The following is a 26,909-nucleotide window of genomic DNA, read 5'->3' as shown; positions in this document are numbered from 1 at the left end:
TAGCATAAAACACAGGCTGAACTTTCAGCTCTAACCACGGATGGTATCTTGTGAACTCGAGCACCAGGTTCATAATTAATGCAATAGGCAAAGATGATTACTGCAGCGAAGAAGAATACAGAGGGGAAAGAAATAGCGAAAAAGCAACAACTCAGCACAAAACGTATCACTGCAGTAGGCAATGAAAACGGAGGAAAACCCCGACAGAAGATCATAAGGAGGCTGTGTTCTGGGAAGACACATATGAGAGACGACATTACAACTCATGGCTGGTGCTTAAAGGGGTTTTAAACTTTTCTTTTTTTATTCATTTTACTTTCTTGTTGGTAATGCGTTAGTAGTCTTAGGCCTCTTTTACACCTGCAGCGAATAGGTCACATCTCCCATTATAGTCAACTGGGTCCAGCAGGAAGGGAGTAGTATCAAGCCATGCCAGATCCAGAGAACTCCATCAGGCTGTTTTCTACTGGCCTGCAGAATTTCCCTGCTTCAAGTCTGAAACTAGCCTAACCTAGGTAGAACTGTATTTAAAGGGGTTAGCCCATCTCATACATTAAATCGCATATTGCTAAGACATGGCATCAATGTCAGATAGGTGTGCGTCTCAACTCTGGGACCTGCTCCTTTCTCTAGAATGGACAGCATACCACACATGTGGCGTGCTCTCCATTCACTGCTGTTGGAGATCTGAAAACAGCCGAGCAACTATTTTCTGTTGTGAATGGGAATGCACTGTGCCTACATGGCCACCTCTCTATTCACTGTTATAGGACTGCTCGAATAATCTTCAGAACTCTCATAGTAGTGAATGGACGGTGGCAGTGCTTGAGCAGTGTGTTCTCTTTTACTTTGGGTGGCCTGTTATAGAACTAGGAGCAGGTCCCAGAGGTGGGACCCGCATCTATCTGACCTTAATGGCATGTCTTAGCGATATGCCATTAATGCCGAGATGGGAATACCCCTTTAAGGAAAAAACTTTGTGTGCTTATAAATATTCCTGGATACACCGGCTGGTGGACAAAAGAAGCCATTTTTTGGACTTGCTTCAGCACCTGTGAGACATACGGTACTTTTATATGTAACTGACAAAAACAAGCGCCGATTGACAATACAGAGAGACGTCAACACTCAAAGCACATGCATTCACATGCAACAATTGGATGTTTTCTGAGCCTGCATTTCCTCCTTTGAGGAGTCACTCCGGTCTTATCTACTAACCACTAGCAGATGCCTTTTTACACAAAGGGACATCACACCCACAAACTATACCATTTAGGTCATCATAAAAGATTCGATCAGTACATATTTACACCAGTCAAAGACTGCAAACTTTTACTCAAAATTACTATATTTTACATAATAATTGCCTTGTCTAACAGGCCCTTTATTCAGAAAGGAGTCACAGTTAAAGGCTATGGACGCCTTGACTTCAATTATTTATTGGAATCACATCCATTATGAAATCAGAGCTAAAGGCTACAGAGAGCTCACCTGATTGACTTCACCCTGAGCAGACTATACTTACTGTATGTGGACACATGTAGGCTTCAGAAAACGAGATTTTTTTTATTTACTTTTTTTTTCCCAAAAAATTTTTGTATACATTGTAGATGTCATTCATAAAAAATGAACATACAAACATAATTTGTTGGCAGCACATCGCCTCACAAAACAGGGGATATGCTGCCAACAATAGGCAAACCACGTGGGGATGTCTGACCGTACTGACGATTGTTCAGCCTCATCCTGAAAGATGATCTCTCCATTTTAATATACTAAATGAGCGCTGATTGAGATGCTATGCCAGGAGCCAGTAACCTTCGGCACTGAAACTACAATTCCCAGCATGCTCCAATTATCTCTATTAGAGTTCTGAAAATCAGAGCAAATACGCATGCTGGGAGTTGTAGTTTCACAACATCTGGAGTGCCGGAGGTTGCCTACCCCTATGCTCTACTGTCTATGCAAGACAGCCTTAGGCCTGTTTCACACTGCCGTTAGGGCATTCCGGCAGGCTCTTCCAGCATAGAATGGCAGGTCAAAAAACACTGCGTGCCAAATCTCTGCATATTTGACGGATTTCGGCCAGATCTCCGCCGGACCCCATTCCGGCAGTATCCATTCAGGAACAGCCTGCCGGACGGATCTGTAAACGCTAGTGTGAAACTAGTCTTAAAGGGGTTGTCTTCAGCAAGTGGCATCTATCATGTAGAGAAAGTTATTACAAGGCACTCACTAATGTATTGTGATTCTCCATATTGCCTCCTTTTCTGGCTTGATTCGTGTTCTATCACATTCTACACTGCTCGTTTCCATGGTTACGACCACCCTGCAATCCAGCAGAGGTGGCCGTGCTTGAGCACTATTGAAAAAAGTGCCAGCCTCTCTGCAGCAGTGGCGGGATGTAAAAATGAATCAAGCCAGCAAAGGAGACATGATGAATGCCATTTTCTGCAGTGAGACAACCCCTTTAAGAGCTCATTCAGATGGCCGTATGCTGTCTGCAAAAACGCGGATCCATTTTTTGCGGACAGTTCAGCATGTCCGCAAAAAAACGGATTGCATTCCGCATTTTTGCGGACCCATAGACTTCAATTGGGCCACATCCTGATTTTCACTGACAATTATAGGACGTTTTATTTGTTTTGTGGAGCATTGGACGAAAGAAAGGGGCCCCATAGAAATGAATGGGTCTGCATCTAATCCCCAAAAAAATAATATAAATAAATAAAATAAAAAGATCTGAATTTTTGCGGACAGCATACGGACGTCTGAATGGGCCCTACGACAAACCGATCCTTGTAGAACATTCACATTAGTCCACTACAATTTGTTGGCTTTCACTAAAGAGCAGGATGGCTTTTTATTACTCAAGGGGAGGACTTTGTTCAGCTGACAATGCTGAGCGAGATAAGGACTTTCCTTTAGGGCTCACGCACACAAACGTATTTTCTTTCAGTGCCCGTTCCGTTTTTTTTTTGCGGACCGTACGCGGAACTGTTCACTTCAATGGGTCCGCAAAAAAAAAAACGGAAGTTACTCCGTGTGCATTCCGTTTCCGTACGTCCGTATTTCCATTCCGCAAGAAAAATAGAACATGTCCTATTATTGTCCGCATTACGGACAAGGATAGTACTGTTCTATGAAGGGCCAGCTGTTCCGTTCGGCAAAATACGGAATGCACACGGATGTCAGCCGTATTTTTTGCGGACCGCAAAATACATACTGTCGTGTGCATGAGCCCTTAGACTGCTTGTATCTGAGGAACTCTTGAGGCTGTCAGCTTATTGGCTCGAATCACCATGTCTTCCTCTTTGTGGGCAGCATATGGCAGTACAGTGACATCTCCGACATCTTACATGGAAATTCTGTTGTAAAGCAGTTTCCCATTGTAATTACTCATCAGGGAGTCAGAATATCTGGGCAAATCGCGAGCCTTCTAGGAATCACTCATAGGAGTTTAGGAGGCACGGGCCAAGCAGAGGTGACCACAAAAATATATGGTTATTATTATACAGAGGTCGCACTACATTATTTCCGGAACAGTAATAATACAGTATTTTCAGCCGAGGAAGAGTACAAAAGTTGCAGTAATTCAATTAAATAATACACAGGCCTACATAATGTTAAGAGGTTGCCATTTATTCAGGAAAACCATTACTAGTCTACTCTTCCATGCATGAATAGCAAGATTTAGACAATAAAAAAAAATCTGACATCATACACTAAATATAATTAGTGCCACCAGAACAGAGCAGAGGTCTACCCTTGGCTACAACCTGCGAGTATGGGATTATTATAGGATGGTTCGGGCACTAGCAGTATTGCTGTGCGGGCCATTCATAGTGCCCTCATCGAGTGCAGGGAAAGCATATTAATACGCATGAGATTTTTCTCCAAGTGTAAAAGTGCCTGTACGCTTGAACAGGCATTATTGCGACCACTGTTATGACACTTTACATAGGAAGGTCCATATCTGCCTGATATTGTGCAATCACACACCTTTATGTGCTTAGAAGGCATTAAAAAAATAAATAAAAAATTGATAGAGAGAGATTATATATATATATATATATATATATATATATATATATATATATATATATATGAAAACGGGCAGCACTCCATGAAGTAAAAAAATGCAAAAAGAGTTTATTCACCCATACAAGCAATGCGACGTTTCGGCTCACTACTGGAGCCTTCCTCCTCGGCTTGAGGAAGGCTCCAGTAGTGAGCCGAAACGTCGCATTGCTTGTATGGGTGAATAAACTTTTTTTGCATTTTTTTACTTCATGGAGTGCTGCCCGTTTTTCTATTTCTATATACTGGGTTTGCTTATCCCAATTTGACCAGCTGCACCCTTCTGTTTTTTCATCAGACGGCCACTTTTTTTTTGATAGATATATAGATAGATATATCTATCTATATCAGTTTTCTGAAATTTCCTCTAAAATATGCAACACTGTGCCCGAGCCCTTCTACTGCACAGGTGCCAATGTTCTAATGCATGGTGCTGGCGCTAGAGGACCAGACTGGAGGAGGATTCAGAAACATGGCCCTGTAAATCATACATGACAGGGAGGAAATGGCAGAGCTAGAGTGCACCGAGGGCCACGGGCCCACTCTTTATACACTTAACTGGTCATCTATGAATTACAATAAGGGTGCATTCACACAACCGTATGTAATTTGCGGTCTTCAAAACGGAGATCCGCTAAAAATACGGATGAGATTTTTTGCAGATCCATTGTAACAAGGCCTATACTTGTCCGCAAAACAGAAGAATAGGACATGTTCTAACTTTTTTTGTGGGGGCTACGGAACACACATACGGATGCGGACAGCACATTTTTGTGATGTCCGCATTTTTGGAGGATCTATTGAAATTAATGGGTCTGCATCCTATCTGTAAAAAATGCAGATCGGATACGGACCAAAAATAAGGTCTTGTAAATGGGGCCTAAGAGCCTTTTCTTGATATTGTAGCAACGGAGGACAGAGTAAAAAGTATCACCACATTATTATCAAAATGATATTCTGCCATCTCCTAGAAATATGCGAGGAATCACATTGGTGAAGTTTATTCTCAGACCACTCCTGATTTTGATCTTTAGAGTGACAAAGACACCATCAATACCTCTGTCACACAGATTAAGGCCTCATGCACACGACCGTTGTGTGCATCCGCGGCCGTTGTTCCGTTTTTTTTCGCGGACCCATTGACTTTCAATGGGTCCGTGGAAAAATCGTAAAATGCACCGTTTGGCATCCGCGTCCGTGATCCGTTTTTCCAGTCCGTGAAAAAAATAGGACCGGTCCTATTTTTTTCACGGACAACGGTTCACGGACCCATTCAAGTCAATGGGTCCGTGAAAAATCACGGATGCACACAAGATAGTCATCCGCGTCCGTGATCCGTGTCCGTTTTTCCTATCATTTTCAATGCAAACTTGACTTAGTTTTTTTTTTCACTTTTCATGTCCGTGGATCCTCCAAAAATCAAGGAAGACCCACGGAAGAAAAAACGGTCACAGATCACGGAACAACGGAAATCCGTTTTGCGGACCGCAAAAAAAAACGGTCGTGTGCATGAGGCCTTATAAGACTGAAGATTTTATATCAAAGCAGTGTGTTGTATTGGAATTTCTTGAGGGTATAAAATACATATATTTTTCCCTCCTTTTGTTACTCTCTGCTTGCTGTATCGTCAGAAACTGCAACAAACTGGCACATGGGAAAGCACCCTCAGAATGCAGTGCCAGGTCTTCAGAATAAAATTAAAAAAAACTGGGCAGTGCCAAAGAGATAAGGGTTTCCAAGTGCTCCATGCAGAGCGTCTCTTCTGAAAACCTGTGCCAACCAAAATCAGACTTCTTCATCAACTCTGGGTTTTCCTATTATGTCAAAGACACAGAAAAATAAAAAAAAATAAAAAACTGATCCCTTTTATTTTACGGTTTCAGTCATTTTTCACAGAAGAAAAGTACAACATGCAGGACTTTCTTCTGTCAAAAAAACCTGAAACCTGACTTTACTGACTCAAAATGAACACATGAATGCTCAAAATAACCCATACAAACAGGGGTTAAAATGGATAAGTTTATTTTTTTATTAAGGCCTCTTGCACACAACCGTTAGGCTGGGTTCACACTTGAGCGCATTTTACATGCGCGTTTAAGTCGCGCGTTTTTATGCACGTTTTTTGCAATAGTAAACGCGCGTTTGTGTGATTGACTGCAGTGTCCTATGGCCACAAACGCGCGTCAAAACGCCCCAAAGAAGCTCAAGAACTTGTTTGAGCGTAGGGCGTTTTTCAGCGCGTTCAAACGCGCTGTAAAACGCTCAAGTGAGAACCAGGGCCATAGGGAAGCATTGGTTTTCATGTGTTGAGCGTTTTACAGCGCGTTTGAACGCGCTGTAAAACGCTCAAGTGTGAACCCAGCCTTATGGTTTTCAATCCAACCCGTATTGTTTTTTTGCATCAGAGTGTATTCAGTTTTTCACTGATCCTACAGACTTTAATGAATTTTAATGGGTGGCTTGGATCAGTGAAAACGGACATGTATAGGACATGTTCTAAAAATATCAGAATGGATATACGGATCGGTTAAAAAACCTGTAGGGGCCTTCCTGTCAGTAGCTAGGGCTCCAGAAGTAATCCCATTGAAGCAAATGGGAGCCGGCTATGGTAACCAGCTCTGTCCACTACACAAAGGATGGTAGTTCTGGCAACAGAGCTGTTCAGCAGAGGTACACGCCACCGATCAGATAGTGATGGCCTAGCCTGAGGGCAGATCATCACTTGTCAAGGCTTAGACAACCCTTTTAAGCAGATAAATGAACAACGTAGATTGCTGTACTAGGTGGAGTGGAGCTAGAAGTCTAAGCAAACCCCTAGGAGTCCTCTAGATGTAAACAAGATGGAGCAAACTGCCTAAGGCCTAAGGTTCACCTTTTAATCCTTAATAATTTTTCCACCCATTTCATTATATCTAGGACAAATCAGGCTTTAAGAAGTCTGATGAGTAATAAAGCAGCAATCGTGTTCGTGCTTTAAGAAACTAACCTTTCCTGCCATTGTAGGAACCTGTCTGACAGGATTAGAAGTCTTCATGCACTTTCTTAATGTGAAAATACATACAGCATGATGCTTAATATTACGCCCTCCCCCACCCCAAAACGTCAGAAGCTATATAATTTCTAAGGCCACTTTGGAAAGAAAGGGATGTAAATGATCTTTTAATAAGCTCTGCCTCTAATGCCACCAGATGTAAGGCAGCTATCCTAGAAGTCAATGTTCTTCACACCATCAGTGATTTCCATCCACGATTGGGAGCCAAAACTAGGAGTGGGGGCTACACAGTGATAAGTGTAATGGAAATATCTGCATCTGTTCTGTGTTTTTGGCCCACCACTTGGTTTTGACTTCCAATCGCTCACCAAACACTAGAGCAGGCGTTACTTCCCGACAGTCGCCAAGACACGACAATTGATCCCACATTTACCATTAAAAAGATACCCTCTGCAACTTAAAGCTGTCATAGCCATAGGACTAGCGTATTTCCAAACAGTCCTGCCATCTCAAAAGCAAATTCACCACTAAATTTGTTGGCATCCATCTTCCTGCCTTCCAAATTCTCATTTTCTGAGACACAGAAGTCCATGGTTAAAAAGTCAAGTAAGGCCCCTTGCAGACGAGCGTGTCCGGATAAGGTCCGGATGCGTTTCACGCAAACCTGCGCGTGTAGGTACGCAATTGCTGTCAGTTTTGACTGCGATTGCGTTCAGTTGTTCAGTTTGTATTGCGCGGGTGCAATGTGTTTTGCACGCGCGTGATAAAAAAAACTGAAGGTGGTACCCAGACCGCAACTTCTTCAAGGTTGGGTAGATTGTATTATTTTCCCTTATAACATGGTTATAAGGGAAAATAATAGCATTCTGTATTCAGAATGCATAGTACAATAGGGCTGGAGGGGTTAAAAAAATAATATAACTCACCTTAATCCACTTGTTCGCGCAGCCAGCATCTCTTCTGTCTTCATCTGTGAGGAAAAGGACCTTTGATGACATCACTGCGCTCGTCACATGATCTTTTACCATGGTGATGGATCATGTGACGGACCATGTGATGAGTGCAGTGACATCATCAAAAGTCCTTTTCCTGTGCACAGCAAAGACGACAGAAAAGAAGCCGGGCTGCGCAATCAAGTGGATTAAGGTGAGTTATATTATTTTTTATTTATTTTTTAACCCCTCCAGCCTTATTGTACTATGCATTCTGTATTAAGAATGCTATTATTTTCCCTTATAATCATGTTATAAGGGAGAATAATAATGATCGGGTCCCCATCCGAACGTCTCCTAGCAACCGTGCGTGAAAAATCGCACCGCATCCGCACTTGCTTACGGATGCTTGCGATTTTCACGCAGCCCCATTCACTTCTATGGGGCCTGCGGTGCGTGAAAATCACCGCTCGTGTGCACAGCCCCATAGAAATGAATGGGTCCGGATTCAGTGCGGGTGCAATGCGTTCACGTCACGCATTGCACCCGCGCAGAAAACTCGCTTGTGTGAAAGGGGCCTAAGTGTACAGCTACACCTTAGAAATGAAAGAAGTCGCATGTGTGCCACGAATGTGGCCCTTGAATCGCAAAGAAAATACAACTATGCTGGAATTTTTGCAATTCAGGGGTAACCGTTGTGGCACGCATGCAACCCCGTTCATTTCTATAGGATCAACGCTATACTGAGATGCCCCTGCAATCCTGTCGTGCAACCATTGTCGCCGTACCCTAAAGAAACTTTGATAAACTAAGCAAAAGTAATAGAACCAGTGAAGCAAATAAGCTCCATAGCAATTGCATCCCTGAGTCAATGCTGGTTACACCCTAGAACATACACATTTTTTTTTACTGAAGGCACAGGGTGTGTATACAAAGGTGGAATACCTAACTATATCAGTCCTGAGTTTTAATCTGTGTGCACGCAATATAAAAAAAAATTCATTCAATGCAGCTCAGTATATAAGAACACACAGGAAGCACTGTCCCTACAAAATCTGCTTTATGGGTCAGACACCAGCTGTAGAGTGCCTGGTCCAGGAGAAGTCTGGCCAGAGACAGTAATGTAGCCTGTTATCTAACCAGGAGCCAGGTTCTTAGGGACTAGCAGAAAAAGAAAAACGCCTTAAGGTCCTTATACACATTAAGTAAATGGCAGATGAACCTACCAATTTCAAATGAGAGTCTAGTGGGTATAAGAGTCAGGTGTTCTCACTCGAGAGGGGCAAATAAGGCTACTTTCACACTTGCGGCAGTGTGATCCGGCAGGCAGTTCCGTCGTCTGAACTGCCTGCCGGATCCGCCGATCTGGATGTGACTGAAAGCATTTGTGAGACGGATCTGAGATTCCGGGATTTTGAATGCCGGATCCGGCACTAATACATTCCTATGGGGAAAAATGCCGGATCCGGCATTTAGGCAAGTCTTCAATTTTTTTTGGGGCGGAGATAAAACCGTAGCATGCTACGGTTTTCTCTTTTGACCAATCAGTCAAAACGACTGAACTGAAGACATCCTGAACGGATTGCTCTCCATTCAGAATGCATGGGGATATGCCTGATCAGTTATTTTCCGGTATAGAGCCCCAGTGACGGAACTCAGTGCCGGAAAAGAAAAACGCTAGTGTGAAAGTACCCCACGCTGCTGCCAAACACCTTCCCCCACATCTGCCGGACACCCCTATACACCGCCAACGGTCATCTAGAGTGGTGTTAGCTATTTACAGCTACCGTTCTATGTGCCAATTATAGCTGCAAGAATGGTACATAAACCAATACTGTAACCAACAAGATATTAAAGCAAAAAGGGCATATAAAAAAGGTCCTAAAAGGGGAGAAAATGGGTATATAACTGTACGGGATTCTAACACAGAACAAACCGCTGCTATAAAATCTTTCAACCTCTCAAAACGGCCATTGAGTTAGTACAGTCCCTTCTGTACTAGGACATCTTAGGAAAAGCTGTAGAACAAAGGGGTCAGCCTGGTAACATACCCTTTGAGAAGAAGCCTAGATGATTGGTCCATGGGGATGAATAGGGTTCTACTGGTAATCCTGCGTGAGTTGGCTGCAGGGTTGTGTCCAGAACATCCTGAATCAATTATCTCGGTTTTCTCGGCTTAGTTTAAAGGCTGACACAGGACTGCCACTCAGACTTCAACTGTACAAACCACAAGGTTTTCTACATCTAGTCTTAATGGGATTCTTTTGGGCAGACCCCCCCCCCCCCCCACATGGCCGCACCTTTGGAGGGAATCATACTTACCTGTTCTTCGCTGCCTCACTCCACTCCCAGCGTAACACCGCTCAGTTTAAGGCTACTTTCACACTGCCGTTTCTGGGTCCGCCTGTGAGATCCGTTTCAGGGCTCTCACAAGCGGCCCAAAACGGATCAGTTCAGCCCCAATGCATCCTGAATGGATAAGGATCCGTTCAAAATGCATCAATTTGGCTGCGTTTGGTCTCCGTTCCGCTTTTGAGGCAGACACTAAAACGCAGCTTGCAGCGTTTTGGTGTCCGCATGACGATGCCGAGCCAAATGGAAACGTCCTGACTTACAATGTAAGTCAATGGGGACGGATCCGTTTTCACTGACAATATGGTGCAATTGAAAACGGATCCGTCCCCCATTGACTTTCAATGCAAGTCAGGACGGAGCCGTTTTGACTTGGACTTTTTTTTAAAGAATGATGCAAACGGATCCGTTATGAACAGATACAAGCGTTTGCATTATCGGTGCGGATCCGTCTGTGCAGATACAAGACGGATCCGCACCGAACGCAGGTGTGAAAGTAGCCCAACGCCACTAAAGACAATGGTGGGGAACAGGTAAATATGCATCTCTCCACATGGGGGAAGGGGAGCCTAAGGACCCCAAAGATCAACAACCCAATCTTTTTGTTCTTGGGGACTCTTTCTGCACTTTCCCATAGAGAACACATGCATGCTCGGCTGTGCAGAATTCAGCCAACAGCTATCGAATGTGTTATTGCCAGCCTTAGCCCTCATTCAGTATCTCCTTACCCTAACACTGCGCACGTGCGGATTGTGAAATCTCCTTACCCTCACAAGGGTTAGGGTTTGGGTTATGGCCCCTAATATGCTCCACCCACCCCCCGGATGGCTGATCGTGCTGAGAGCAAAAGGAGATTTCACAATCTGCGAGTGCGCAGTGTGAGGGCAAGGAGAAAAGACCGTCAGATCTCCTTAACCCTGATGGCGCACGCGCGGTGTCCGTGAGTCAGCGACTTAGCGCTCCATGTAATTTTATCTTACCCGTGCCGTGGTAGTGCGCTTGCGCTGAGGCGCACACCCCCAGAAGTCACAAGGGGTAAGGCATTTTCATGAAGTAAGGATTTTTGTTAGAACACAGGCATAGTCTTCTTTCAGGACCTGCAAAAGGACCTTTGATGACATATACGCACTCACCACGTGGTGAGCATGGTGACGTCAGCGCAGGTCCTGCTGAATGGAGATAGGAGTTTTTGTTTGTTTTTTAACCCCTCAATGGACATTTTAGTTAGCATTCTGTATTAAGAATGCTATTATTTTCCCTTGTAACCATGTTAGAAGGGAAAATAATACAGTGAATTGACTTTAATGGGGTCCGGGGTTGCTCATCACTATTTACTATCATCATCTCCTAGCAACCATGCGTGAAAATCGCACCGCATCCGCACTTGCTTGCGGATGCTTGCGATTTTCATGCAGCTCAATTCATTTCTATAGAACCTGCTGCGATTTTCACGCAACGCACAAGTGATGCGTGAAAAACAACGCTCATGTACACAGCCCCATTGAAATGAATGGGTCAGGATTCAGTGCGAGTGCAATGTGTTCACTCACGCATTGCACCCGCGCGGAATACTCGCCTGTGTGAAAAGGGCCTTCGAGTACGCAAAGACGGGTCCAGTGCAGAGTATCTCACAGAAATCCACAGCAGCAGCAGATCAGAGTTATTGCTGCAGATTTTCTGCAAATTTCGCTGTCTGCATTCAAATGGTAATCCACACCACAGGGCTCCAGATGGCAACCAAAATGGTCGCCAATGCGACTTAGAATTTACAAAGGGCGACAAGACTCTGCAGTTGAATACAGCGGCGGGGCACAGGAGCTGATTGTTCTCTGCCCCGCCGCCGATGTTCTTCTCAGCAGCGCAGTGGAGAAGGAGTCTCTCCCCCGCTGTGCTGCCGCCGCCAATAAGAAGAGACGGGAGGAGGAGGGGAGGGGCTGCGGCCACGGCGCCACTAATGAAGATAACTGACCTGTTAATACAAATACAGGAGGCGGGTGCCAGAATCAAATAGCCGGCACCCGACCTCTATGACAGGGAGCTGCGATCAGCGGCAGTTAACCCTTCAGGTGCGGTACATGAGGGGTTTACTTATTTTGAATGCCGGATCCGGCACTAATACATTCCTATGGGGAAAAATGCCGGATCCGGCATTCAGGCAAGTCTTCAGTTTTTTTCGCCGGAGATAAAACTGTAGCATGCTACGGTTTTATCTTTTGCCTGATCAGTCAAAATGACTGAACTGAAGACATCCTGAACGGATTGCTCTCCATTCAGAATGCATGGGGATATGCCTGATCAGTTCTTTTCCAGTATAGAGCCCCAGTGACGGAACTCAGTGCCGGAAAAGAAAAACGCTAGTGTGAAAGTATCCTAAAATATTAAGTTTGAATCCCCCCTTTCCCAATTTTACATATAAAATATATAAACAATAAATAAATATATTACATAGCGCTGCGTCCGAAAAGTCCAAACTTAAATTATTAAAAAATATCTCCTATGAAGTGAGCGCCGTAACAGAAATAAATAAAAACCATGCAATTCAAAATTTTTTAGTCACCTTGTCACCCCAAAAAAATTAGGATAGGGCTGTTCTATTATGGGCCGAATGTTTCATAAACTGCGGAATGCACGTGGCTTTTTTTTGGCGTTTTTTGTTTTTTTTGCGTGGTATTGAGTATCGCAATTCTCTTTCGTCACCATAAAGAGTATCAAAATTTTGGTATTGAAACAACCCTACACCGATCTGATCGGCGTAGCGTTGTCACAATACCAAAATTTTGATTCGGTTTCGATTTGGCGACAAAAAATTTAATTTGGCTCCTAAATTTTTCAGTTCAGGAGCCAATGGCTACTAGGTATTTTTTTTTAGTCTGGAGCACTGCCCCATACATTGTCGATTTAAAAACCGCATCTGCAACAAGTGGTTTTACCACAAGTCTCCCCATTTCAATGGAGAGCAACCTTTCATGTGTGCGCTGCTTGCCACCAGCAGCCCCTTCCTGGGATTCCCTTAGTAGGTGGGACCTCCCCAATCAGTATTTGATATGCCATCATAAAACACTGAGAGTGCCTTTACATGCTGCAGAAACTTTCTCTGACCGTCATTTCCGTTCATCTGGAGCAGCAAGCACATGGATTTCTACAAGTCCCGTTCAGGTGAAAGGAAACAGTTTTCTGCAACATCTGCTCCATGTAAAGGCTTTGCCATTAACAATGCAGAATCCATGTTTGGTGCGTCCATTTTTGCCCTCCGTGTGTCATCCGTATTCCACGGACACTGCTCAGCTGAAAATTTCCAGAGTATGGCCAAATGCACACGGCCGTGTTCCGCGGTATGCCGGGCTGGATTCCTGTTCAGAGCAGGAGCGCACGGCGTCATTGGTTGCTATGACGCCGTGCACTTCATGCCGCCGCTGCTGTACAGTGATACACTGGTATAGATCATACGAGTGTATTACTATAGTGCAGCGGCGGCATGAAGCGCACAGCGTCATAGCAACCAATGACGCCGTGCGCTCCTGCTCTGAACAGGAATCCAGCCCGGCATACCACAGACCGCTCTCGGCCGATCTCCTATCAGCGGTCAGTGAAAAACCACTGAAAGAACATGGATGCCATCTGTGTTTCAGTGGTTTTCAAAGACACATATATTTCAATTGGCTTGTTTGGTCAGCAACACAGACCAAAGTGGGGCATGTCTCTGATTTTTCCACTGACCACCGATGTTTGAACAGACACATTAAAAGTCAATGGTTTCGCGTGTTGTCCGTGGAGAACAAGGACAGCACACGTCCACGATTCACAGAAGGGTGAATGAGGGTTAATAGATTACCCTTAGGGCTCATGCACATGAACGTTTTTTGCATTCCGTATACGGGCCGTATTTTGATTCCGTATACGGAACCGTTCATTTCAATGGGTCCGCAAAAGATGCGGACAGCACTCCGTGTGCTGTCCGCATCCGTTGCTCCATTCCGTGGCCTGCAAAAAAAAAAAATGAGGCATGTCCTATTTCTGTCCGTTTTGCGGACAAGAATAGGCATTTCTATAATGGGCCTCCTGTTCCGTTCCACAAATTGCAGAAGGCACACCGGGCGGCAACTTGCGGACCTCAAAAACGGCACGGTCGTGTGCATGAGCCCTAAGATTGGGAGTGGTGGGAAGGTATGAGCATAAACCATCAGTTGTGACGTTTTACCACAAATATTGTAGAATACGACTGGTTGATTTAGGCTACATTCACACGACCGTATGTGTTTTGCGGTCCACAAATTGCGGATCCGCAAAACACGGATACCGGCCGTGTGAATGTAGCCGGCCCTATGATAGAAATGCCTATTCTTGTCCGCAATTGCGGACAAGGATAGGACATGCTCCATCTTTTTTGCGGGGCCGCGGAATGGATCTACGGATGCGGACAGTACATTGTGTGCTGTCCGCATCTTTTGCGGCCCCATTGAAATTCATGGGTCAGCACCCGTTCCGCAAAATTGCGGAACGGATGCGGAGTCAAAAATACGGTCGTGTGAATGTAGCCTTAATTGGAAAGCATAGAACACATGAAATGGTCCACTGGTGGCATTCCTGTCCGGTAGAGGATTTCCCCTTTCCCACTGAAGACATACACGCTTGGCCCAGAGGAACACGTATGTGCATACAGCAGCACTTACTTTTGGAATACAATGCCTTGTAACCTCAGCCTGACAGAGTTTGAATTGGGCTAAGGTCACACTGACGTTTGCATCAGGGCCTCCACCACAGATTCCACTAAAGCATACTGAACCATTTTGTCCGGCTCAACTGTAATTGTCTTCCATCATTATGTGATCTTAGTCAGCTGGATGGAAACTAATAGGGTTCTCCAAAGAGCTGTTATCCAGTTTTCTCAGAGTCCTGAGTGGCATCCTGTCTAGCAGGGGCGTAACTACCATAGCGGCAGACCATGCGACTGCTATGGGGCCCAGGGCAAGAGGGGGCCCAGTTGGGATCATCCCCTCTTCTACTGGAGGTGAAAACTTGGTCAGGACTCTACCTTCTAAAAAGGAACAACTTTTAGCTAATAAGGCAGTGGAAAAATGGCCCAAGGGTCACTGAAAAGGGGTTTAGGCAGATACCCTTCTGTCCTGTGTGGGGGGCCTGGTTTGATCCTTGCTATGGGGCCCTTACTTCTCTGCGTACACCACTGCTGTCTAGTTATGCAGTAATACATCCCCATATTGCTGAAAAACAAAGCCACATTAGCCTTTCGGGATACTTAGATTTGGGCGACAACCACTCTTGAAGCTGTAACTGGGACCAAACTGGATGTTATCAAACTTTCCAAGAAACTGACCATACTCATCAGACAGAAGTTGGTCGACCAGCAGTTAATCTGGTGACCGTTCATTTCACAGACACATCCATATATTTTACTGCCCATACATGTTCAATGGACGAAAGATCTTTCTGGGAACGTTCTATCAAAGGAACAGCTTTCATCCATGAACGACCTTTCTTTGAAGGAAAGATCTTTCGTCTGACTACTGGATGAAAATATTAACCATGGCCGACTTCTTTTCAGATGTTGGTCTGATCGGTCGGTTGTTAAATTTCAACTGACAAACCGTTCTTTTTGGTTGAAAATGTCCATCGTCTGTGGCCACCTTTAGGGTTTGACAGGAGAGACCATCTCACTGGCCTATATACACAGAATACTTCTTTAATATACAGTGAAAATTAAATCACTAGCTGCCTCATATCTCATGCCCCTTGCGTTTGTGTACCCATGTTCTTCCCATGAACCTTCAGTACGGCAAGCATGCGTCATACGAAATCAAGGCCCTCCATCACGTTTCCTCTGCACCAGCGTCTTGGACCTGCAGATTAGTGCTCAGCGAGCGGCACACTGACAGAATTCACATAAGCAGGAGATTGAAAGGTAGATGTGCCGGATTAATATCCAAATTCCAGCTGAAAGCATCAATAATTATCTGAAAATTCTGATTTCTCTGGAGATAGCAGGAAACGGAGCTACAGACCCGCTCGTTCCTTGTAATTATTTTTCTGCTGAAGCTTGCAGCAGGCGTAAACTGGAAAGTGACCTTGATGCAGTTTCTGGTAAGGAAGATTTTTTTTTTTAGATTTGTCCTTTTTAGAAAACAAAGTTTCACCACCCATCCATTGCGAGGTATAGGCAGCCCATACCTACACATCCTTGGGGAGGGGGAGCGAGTCCGCCGCAGCGTGCCTACTCGTTTAACAAAATAGGCCTTAAATGCGGCGTAATGGATTAGCTGGAGAGGATAAGGTCTTGGTGCACACCTTCATTCTTGAACTTTTTCCTTCAGGCTCCACTGCAGGCAACGAGCGCTCAATCCCATTGCAGACGGAGGATTCAAGCCGAGCGCACAAGTCTAACCCAGAACATTATTGCGGCAAATGAAACCAACTCGTCGACGAGCGCACAAAGAAAGGCAGCAGATATATCAGCCATACACCACGCTTCCTATCTAACCCCACTGTAAAAAGAAGCCAAAAATAAAATAAAACTGACACGGAAGGGACTTTGTAATCGTCCATAGGAGGCTCAGTCTTCGAGGTTGCCAAAAGCCGGCATAAGGAATTCATAATGGCTGGTTCGACGGGATTAACTCCTACAATGCCTCAGTCCCACTACGGTTCATAGTTCTGGATATATTTCACATGAAATGCCTTAAATTCCTCCATGGACAATGAGGTCCCCCTGCCATGGGGACAGGCACCTGATCTCCCCCCACTGCAGTCCTAACCTCTGCACATACCACAGGATCCATCACATTCCTTCACACCAACCACAAAGGAATAATGCGGCTCTAATGGATCCCAAGAGATCCAGCCCATTGACAAAGTAAAGTTCTGTGATCCGCACAGTAAACTTCCACAGGGGTGACCACATGTGATCCAGCCCAAGCCCTCAGAGATCCCCGAGCCTTACCTCGCCATGCAGAAAGTGTAAAGTCCCTTAGAGAAGCGATTTCCTTTGCTCAGATCCTCTCTCCCCCTTCTCTTCCCTTCCCTGCAGTGCAGGGCTCAAACATCACATTCCAGGCAGGGGATAGTAACAATGTAAGGTGGGCTTCCCTTCCCTCAGACCAGCCTCCACACTGCTGCCGTCAGTCCTCGGCCATATAAGGAGAGGCTGGGCCGAGTCCTCGGCTTTACTCAGCAAAGGCGGAGCCCCGCAGCGCCCAGGGGAAGGGATAGACCGGGGAGACAGGGAAATGAGCGGAGGAGGAGGGGAGGAATTCACAGGGAACGTCACAATATTAGGTCACGTGGGTCGGCAGCCGGTGCGCTCTGCGGTATCACAGGCACTGGTAGGAAGGAGAGGGATGGCTGCAGCCCAGCAGGGTCTGAGAGGGGAGAGAGTGGGACTACTGGGGAGGGGCTGAGAATTGTATTTATACTGGGGGGAGGGGCTGCTGTGCGAGATAATATACTGGGGGGCTGCTGTATGAGATTATATACTGGGGGGCTGCTGTGTGAGATAATATACTGGGGGGCTGCTGTGTGAGATTATATACTGGGGGGGCTGCTGTGTGAGATTATATACTGGGGGGGCTGCTGTGTGAGATTATATACTGGGGGGCTGCTGTGTGAGATTATATACTGGGGGGGCTGCTGTGTGAGATTATATACGGGGGGGGGCTGCTGTGTGAGATTATATACTGGGGGCGCTGCTGTGTGAGATTATATACTGGGGGGGCTGCTGTGTGAGATTATATACTGGGGGGGCTGCTGTGTGAGATTATATACCGGGGGAGGAGGCTGCTGTGTGAGATTATATACCGGGGGAGGAGGCTGCTGTGTGAGATTATATACTGGGAGGGCTGCTGTGTGAGATTATATACTGGGAGGGCTGCTGTGTGAGATTATATACTGGGAGGGCTGCTGTGTGAGATTATATACTGGGAGGGCTGCTGTGTGAGATTATATACTGGGAGGGCTGCTGTGTGAGATTATATACTGGGAGGGCTGCTGTGTGAGATTATATACTGGGAGGGCTGCTGTGTGAGATTATATACTGGGAGGGCTGCTGTGTGAGAGACTATATACTGGGGGCGCTGCTGTGTGAGACTATACTGGGGGCTGCTGTGTGAGATTATATACTGGGAGGGCTGCTGTGTGAGATTATATACTGGGAGGGCTGCTGTGTGAGATTATATACTGGGAGGGCTGCTGTGTGAGATTATATACTGGGAGGGCTGCTGTGTGAGATTATATACTGGGAGGGCTGCTGTGTGAGATTATATACCGGGGGAGGAGGCTGCTGTGTGAGATTATATACTGGGGGGCTGCTGTGTGAGATTATATACTTGGGGGGCTGCTGTGTGAGATTATATACTTGGGGGGCTGCTGTGTGAGACTATATACTATGGGGGCTGCTGTGTGAGATTCTATACTGGGGGGGTTTATGTGTGAGATTATATAATGGGGGCTGCTGTGTGATATTATATGCTGGGGGGCTGCTGTAACATAGTAACATAGTATATAAGGCCGAAAAAAGACATTTGTCCATCCAGTTCGGCCTGTCATCCTGCAAGTTGATCCAGAGGAAGGGAAAAAACCCTGTGAAGTAGAAGCCAATTTTCCTCAATCCGAATCCGAAAAGGTTCTCGAATATATCGAATCTTTCGAATCTCGAATCCTACGAATCCTGTACATAATTGTGTGAACGCACGGTGTAAGAAACAAAGTCAGACCGCGTCAGTTTGTCTGAACCTCCACCTCCCAGTCACGGTCGCACCCTATAGGACCGCGATGACCCCTGCTATGACCCCTGCTCCTATCACTACAGAACATACAGGGTAATACAGCCACATACCTCTTACATCCAGTGACGTCTCTTGTAGATGTTCTCTTTCCTCATCTTCTCCTTTCAGACCTTCAGACCAGACCACAATTTTTCTGCCATTTTTCGTCTCTGCAGCTTGACAAAAAAAAAATCTTAGTTTACTACTTTTCCATCATCCTCCCATCTTCTGGACAAATCATCCTAACACCCCCAATACTGTTACGCTGTGCTCCCCAATACTATACTGCAGAAACAGATAATACCCCTGATAATACTAGTACCACACAGAGCCCCCCCCCCATATAAAATACCCCTTCTTTGTGGCCTCAGTAGATGCCCCCATAGTGCCCCCCAATAATGTGCCAATAAGAAGTGGCCCCACAGTGCCACCCAATAATGTGCCAGAAAGTGTCCCCATAGATGCCCCCCTAATCATGTGCCAGTATCAAGTGCGGAGTGCCTCTCTCCTCCCCCCGTGTGCCGGTATCATAGTGCCATCTCCCCCCCAATGTGCCCGTATCATAGTGCCACCTCCCCCCATAATGTGCCCGTATCATAGTGCCACCTCCCCCCATAATGTGCCCGTATCATAGTGCCTCCCCCCAATGTGCCAGTAGTATCATAGTGCCTCTCACCTCTCCCCCTGGCATTCACAGATCCCCCCATCCTATAACAGTGCCATCCACAGACCCCCCCCCCGCCCCATAACAGTGCCATCCACAGACTTCCCCCACCCAATAACAGTGCCATCCACAGACCCCCCCACCCCATAACAGTGCCATCCACAGACCCCCCCACCCCATAACAGTGCCATCCACAGACCCCCCCCCACCCCATAACAGTGCCATCCACAGACCCCCCCACCCCATAACAGTGCCATCCACAGACCCCCCTCACCCCATAACAGTGCCATCCACAGACCCCCCTCACCCCATAACAGTGCCATCCACAGACCCCCCCCACCCCATAACAGTGCCATCCACAGACCCCCCACCCTATAACAGTGCCATCCACAGACCCCCCACCCCATAACAGTGCCATCCACAGACCCAGCCCACCCCATAACAGTGCCATCCACAAACCCAGCCCACCCCATAAGGCTACTTTCACACTAGCGTTCGGGTGTCCGCTCGTGCGCACCGTTTGAAGGGGCTCACGAGCGGCCCCGAACGCATCCGTCTGGCCCCAATGCATTCTCAGTGGAGGCGGATCCACTGAGAATGCATCCGCCTGCCAGCGTTCAGCCTCCGCTCAGTGAGCGGACACCTGAACGCTGCTTGCAGCGTTCGGGTGTCCGCCTGGCCGTGCGGAGGCGAGTGGATCCGTCCAGACTTATAATGGAAGTCAATGGGGACGGATCCGCTTGAAGATGACACTATATGGCTCAATCTTCAAGCGGATCCGTTCCCCATTGACTTTCAATGTAAAGTCTGAACGGATCCGCTCAGACAACTTTCACACTTAGAAAATGTTCTAAGTTATAATGCAGACGGATCCGTTCTGAACGGATGCAAACGTCTGCATTATCGGAGCGGATCCGTCTGATGAAACATCAGACGGATCCGCTCCGAACGCTAGTGTGAAAGTAGCCTAACAGTGCCATCCACAGACCCCCCCACCCCATAACAGTGCCATCCACAGACCCCCCCCACAACAGTGCCATCCACAGACCCCCCCCACCCCATAACAGTGCCATCCACAGACTTCCCCCACCCCATAACAGTGCCATCCACAGACACCCCCCCACCCCAATTTATGAATGAAGCAGGCGGCGCAAGCAGGTGACGTCAGTCAGTGACGCTGCCGCTTGTCTGCCCGGCCGGCCTGCATCACGATAGCAGTAGCCCTGTAAGTAAGATTCATTGAATGTTATACTACAGACAGAGGGGGCAGCATGATTATTAATCAGAATTACACATTTTATAACTACTGGAGCGGAGGGGCCGGAGCACAGTGAACGCACCGGCCCTCAGCTCCGCCTCCCAGTCCCTCCCACCGTATTCGTCGGATTCGTTTCAGGCAAATTACGTCGGGATTCGAGTCCACGAATCCCACGAATCCAGCAAGATTCGAGGGTTTCGTGGATTCGACGAATCCCCCGTCCCATCTCTAGTTAATAACCACCCTCTGTTTTCTATCATTGAGCCAGTTACTTACCCACATGCAGACGTTTTCTCCCAGTCCGAGCATTCTCATTTTATATACTAACCTTTTATGCGGTACAGTGTCAAATGCTTTGGAGAAGTCCAGATACACGACATCCATTGATTCGCCGCTGTCAAGTCTAGAACTTACCTCCTCATAGAAACTGATTAAATTAGTTTGACATGACCGATCCCTCACGAAGCCATGCTGATATGGCGTTATTTGCTTATTTCCGTTGAGATGCTCTAAGATAGCATCTCTCAGAAAACCTTCAAACAGTTTACCCACAACAGATGTTAAACTTACCGGCCTAAAGTTTCCAGGCTCTGTTTTTGGACCCTTTTGAATATTGGCACCACATTTGCCATGCGCCAATCCTGTGGGACATTCCCTGTCAGTATAGAGTCCGCAAATATCAGAAATAAGGGTCTGGCTATGACATTACATAATTCCCTTAGGATACGGGGGTGTATGCCATCCGGTCCTGGCGATTTGTCTATTTTGATCTTTTTAAATCGCTGTGTGAGATTATATGCTGGGGTGCTGCTGTGTGAGATTGGAGGGGGGCTGCTGTGTGAGATTATATATTGGGGTGGCTGCTGTGTGAGATTATATATTGGGGTGGCTGCTGTATGAGATTATATACTGGGGGGCCCCCAGCAGCCCCCCCCCCCCATACAATCCCACACAGCAGCCCCTCCTCCATACAATCTCACACAGCAGCCCCTCCTCCATACAATCTCACACAGCAGCCCCTCCTCCATGCAATTTCACAAAGCAGCCCCTCCATACAATTCCACACAGCAGCCCTGCCTCAATGCAATCTCACACAGCACAGCGGCCCCTCCTCCATACAATCTCACACAGCAGCCCCCCTCCTCCATACAATCTCACACAGCGGCCCCTCCTCCATACAATCTCACACAGCAGCCCCTCCTCCATACAATCTCACACAGCAGCCCCTCCTCCATACAATCTTACACATCAGCCCCCTATACAATCCCACACAGCAGCCTCCCCCCTCCATGCAATTTCACACAGCAGCCCTGCCTCAATGCAATCTCACACAGCACAGCGGCCCCTCCTCCATACAATCTCACACAGCAGCCCCTCCTCCATACAATCTCACACAGCAGCCCCTCCTCCATACAATCTCACACATCAGCCCCCTATACAATCCCACACAGCAGCCTCCCCCCTCCATGCAATTTCACACAGCAGCCCTGCCTCAATGCAATCTCACACAGTACAGCAGCCCCTCCTCCATACAATCTCACACAGCAGCCCCTCCTCCATACAATCCCACACAGCAGCCCCTCCTCCATACAATCCCACACAGCAGCCCCACCTCCATACAATCCCACACAGCACAGCAGCCCCTCCTCCATACAATCTCACACAGCGGCCCCTCCTCCATACAATCTCACACAGCAGCCCTCCTCCATACAATCTCACACATCAGCCCCCTAAACAATCCCACACAGCGGCCCCTCCTCCATACAATCCCACACAGCGGCCCCTCCTCCATACAATCCCACACAGCGGCCCCTCCTCCATACAATCCCACACAGCGGCCCCTCCTCCATACAATCCCACACAGCGGCCCCTCCTCCATACAATCCCACACAGCGGCCCCTCCTCCATACAATCCCACACAGCGGCCCCGTCCTCCATACAATCCCACACAGCGGCCCCGTCCTTCATACAATCCCACACAGCGGCCCCGTCCTCCATACAATCCCACACAGCGGCCCCTCCTCCATACAGTCCCACACAGCGGCCCCTCCTCCATACAATCCCACACAGCAGCCTCCCACCCTCCATACAATCCCACACAGCCCCCCCTTTATACAATCTCACACAGCAACCTCCCCTCCTCCATACAATCTCACACTGCAGCCCCCCAGCATACAATCCCACACAGCAGCCCCTCACCCTCAGCGTACAATCCCAATCCCATACAATCTTAGTTATCATGTCTTCCCTGTCTGATATCTTCCCCGCTAGGCCCAGCCAGAGCCCAGGCCTGAATCCGATTGAAAATCTGTGGGGTGATCTGAAGAGGGCTGTGCACAGGAGATGGCCTCGCAATCTGACAGATTTGGAGTGTTTTTGCAAAGAAGAGTGGGCAAATCTTGCCAAGTCAAAATGTACCATGCTGATAGACTCATACCCAAAAAGACTGAGTGCTGTAATAAAATCAAACGGTGCTTCAACAAAGTATTAATTTAAGGTTGTGCACACTTATTCTTCCCTCTACCTAAAAGATTTCAGGTTGTTTTTTAATTGAGTTGTACAGTTTATAGGTAACATTAAAGGTGGAAAAAGATCTGAAATGATTTATCTTTGTCTCATTTTTTTTACATCACAGAAACCTGATATTTTAACAGGGATGTGTAGACTTTTTATATCCACTGTGTGTTCCCATGAAGACCCTGCCTGTGCATTGGAGTCTATGAGAGACACAATCTAATGATTGCTGGTTCAGGTTACCTGGGGCAAGTATTAAAAAGTGTAACAAAAGGAAAAAAAAAACAGCATCAACGCATGTAAAACAGGTATCAATGCTTGTGAAACCGCCTGTACTATTAAAATATAAAAACATACACGGCGAATGGCGTAATGGGAAAAAAAACTTTTAAATCACAGATTTGTCACTATTTTGTCATTTCACCTCCCCAACAATTTTTATAAAGAGCAATCAAAAAATAATATGGAATTAGTAAAAAACAGCTCTGTACATATAAAAATAAAAAAATTATGGGGAGTCATTTTTCATTTTCACAGCTGTGTGCTTGTAAATCCCTTGACAAGTTTTTCTGCCTTCTGTGAGACACCTGTTTGCTGAAAATTACCCTTACCAGCCCTTAAAATGTTCATACGGGATGCACTTTCCAAAATGGGGTCACTTCTTGGGGTCATCAGGGATTTTTTTAATGTGACGTGGCATCTAAAATCCATGTCTGCCAATTCAGGCCAGCAAAATCCATATTTGCCTCTAGAGCCCTGCTGTGCACCCATACATCAGTTTTTGAGCACATATGGGGTGTTGCCGTATTTGGGGGGAAATGGGGAACAAAATGTGGGGTGCATTTTGTCCTGTTATTTTTTGGGAAAGTGAAAAATGTGGGTGTTAAACCAACTTTTTGGTGAAAAGAGTGCAATTTTTCATTTTCACTGCTAAGTTATTCTAGGAAACACCTTTGAGGTCAAAGTGCTCACTACACACCTTGAAAGATTCCTTGAGGGGTGTAGTTTCCAAAATGGGGTCACTTTTTGTGGGTTTCCACTGTTTGGCCACCTTAGGGTGTCTTCATATGCGACATAACTCCCAATTACCATTCCAGCTAAATGTGCTCTCCAAAAGCCATATGGTGCTCCTTCCACTCTGAAGCCTGCTGTGCGCCCATACATCAGTTTTTGAGCACATATGGGGTGTTTCTACAAAATCCCAAATCAGGGTAATAGATTTAGAGTTTTGTTTGGCTGTTAAGCCTTGATGTGTTGCAGGAAAAATGGATTAAAATGGAATATCTTCTAAAAAAAAAAGTGAAATTTTGAAATTCCATTCCCTTTTTCCTTTAATTCTTGTGGGACACCTAAAGGGTTAACTAAGTTTGTAAAATCAGTTTTGAATAGCTTGAGGGCTATAGTTTATAAAATGGGGTAATTTATGGGTGGTTTCTAATATGTAAGCCACAGAAAGTGACTTCATAACTGAACTGGTCCTTACAAAATTGGGTTTTGGAGATTTTCTTAAAATTTTAAGATTTGCTTCTAAACCTCTAAGCCTTCTAACATCCCAAAAAAAGTAACTGTAATTTACAAAATGATCCAAACATAAAGTAGACATATGGGAAATGTAAAGTAATAACTATTTTAGGAGGTATTACTATTTATATTAAAAGAATAGAAATTGAAATTTGGAAAGTTGCTGATTTTTCAAAATCTTTGGTAAATTTGATATTTTTTTTATAAATAAAAATGAAATATTTTGACTCAAATTTACCACAATATGTGACGAGAAAACAATCTCAGAATGGCTTGGATAAGTAAAAGCGTTTTAAAGTTATCACCACATAAAGTGATACATGTCAGTGTCACCGCCAGTTCTGTGAGAAGGTCTGGCAGACGTTCTTCTCTACCTCCTGTATGATGTTCTTTGTTTTGGTTTCACTTTCTCATCTCCTTTCCTTCTGCCAGGTGTCACTTATTTACACTAATCGTCTTCCTTTATATTCCCTCCCATACTGCCTCACTTTGCGGTTTATACTACTTCCTGGATGAAGTGTTCACTGCTGGAGGCTGCTTCTGCTGTTTGCTCAGATAAGTCCTTTACTTTATTGTGTTTCCTTGCTGGTTTGATTCTAGGTGACCCTGACTCCGTCCATATTAAGTGCAGGGAGCCGGTGGTCGTGTCCCCTCACTATTATAGGGTTTTCAGGTGTCACACAGACTTAGGTACGTGGGCATGCAATCGTCTACCATCAAGACCCTTGCATGTGCATAGCAGTCAGGGAGAGCTCTTAGGGTTTTATAGGGTTTTAGTTTGGGATCAAGCCAGTCGCATGTTTATTCATAAATTCCAGCTATCTTCAAACTTCACCCGTGACAGTCAGATTTGCAAAAAAATGGCCTGGTCCTGAAGGGGTTAAGTAGAAGCATGCAATGGTAATTTCCTCATGTCAAACAATTTATTGAAACAAAAGCCAACACTAGTGGTCAGTATACCCCCACAAAATGTCAGTGTCTCCAGAACTTGTCATGTGGCCTTAAGCATCAATTACAGCTTGACAACTACATCTCCTGCTGTTTGCAAGTCGACTTATTGTCTGCTGAGGCATAGCATCCCACTCTTCTTGAAGAGCGGCCCTCAGGTCATTGAGGTTCTGGGGTACGAGCCTCTACCCGGTCCCCCAGTCTCCAGCAGCCGTTCCCTAATGATGGACCTCGATTAGCTGGTGCATCGTCCTCCATGAAGATGACATTAGGCCTGTGTTGTTCCTGCAGAGGCACAATGACTGGATTAATGATGTTCTTCAAGTACTATGGGCCATTCACAAAGTGTAAGGAGGTTCTGTATTGACTAGACATCTGCCCACACTGTAACACCACCTTCACCAAAAGCTCATCTGGTGACAACAGTGGCTGATGCATAGCGCTCTCCTTGACATTTCCAACATCGTTTGCGGCCATCATTTCTGCTCAGCATTAATCAACTTTCAATAGTGAACAGCGCTGAGGCCCACTGGTCCCTCGTCCAGCATAGCTGCTCCCTGGCCCATGCAAGATGATGACTCCTGTGCCTGGTGGAGTGGTCAGTTACCCTTGCAGGTCGTCGAGCATGCATACCGCGCTGATGTGAACGGTTTCGAATGTTCTGACGTGACACTTGGGTGCCTCTCACCTCCCTTTATGTAAACAGTTTCCAATGGTCTGACATGACACTTGGGTGCCTCTCACCTCCCTTGTGCCTGGAGTTGTGTGGCATTCATCATCCTGTTCCACAGGGCATTGCTCACAACAAAGTGGTCATCAGTATGGGATGTGGCCAAAGGATGTCCACTTCTCTGCCTTTCTGTAACTCTTCCAGTCT

General features: G+C 46.1%; 1 protein-coding gene across 2 annotated transcripts in view; it reads right to left on the bottom strand.

Annotated features, from left to right (window-relative positions):
* LUZP1 (leucine zipper protein 1) overlaps positions 1–17,533 on the bottom strand; it is a 117,601-nt gene extending 100,068 nt beyond the window's left edge. Inside the window, exon 1 of one of the 2 annotated variants that reach the window (XM_040424507.1) lies at positions 17,309–17,533. The gene's annotated coding sequence lies outside the window, so the exon portion shown is untranslated. The remainder of the gene's footprint in view (positions 1–17,308) is intronic. The other variant, XM_040424508.1, reaches the window with a different exon arrangement.
* Positions 17,534–26,909: the final 9,376 nt, after the last annotated feature.

Source organism: Bufo bufo, chromosome 3 (genome assembly GCF_905171765.1).
Source record: "Bufo bufo chromosome 3, aBufBuf1.1, whole genome shotgun sequence".
NCBI classification, from domain to species: Eukaryota; Metazoa; Chordata; class Amphibia; order Anura; family Bufonidae; genus Bufo; species Bufo bufo.
This window is presented reverse-complemented; position numbering and strand designations above follow the sequence as displayed.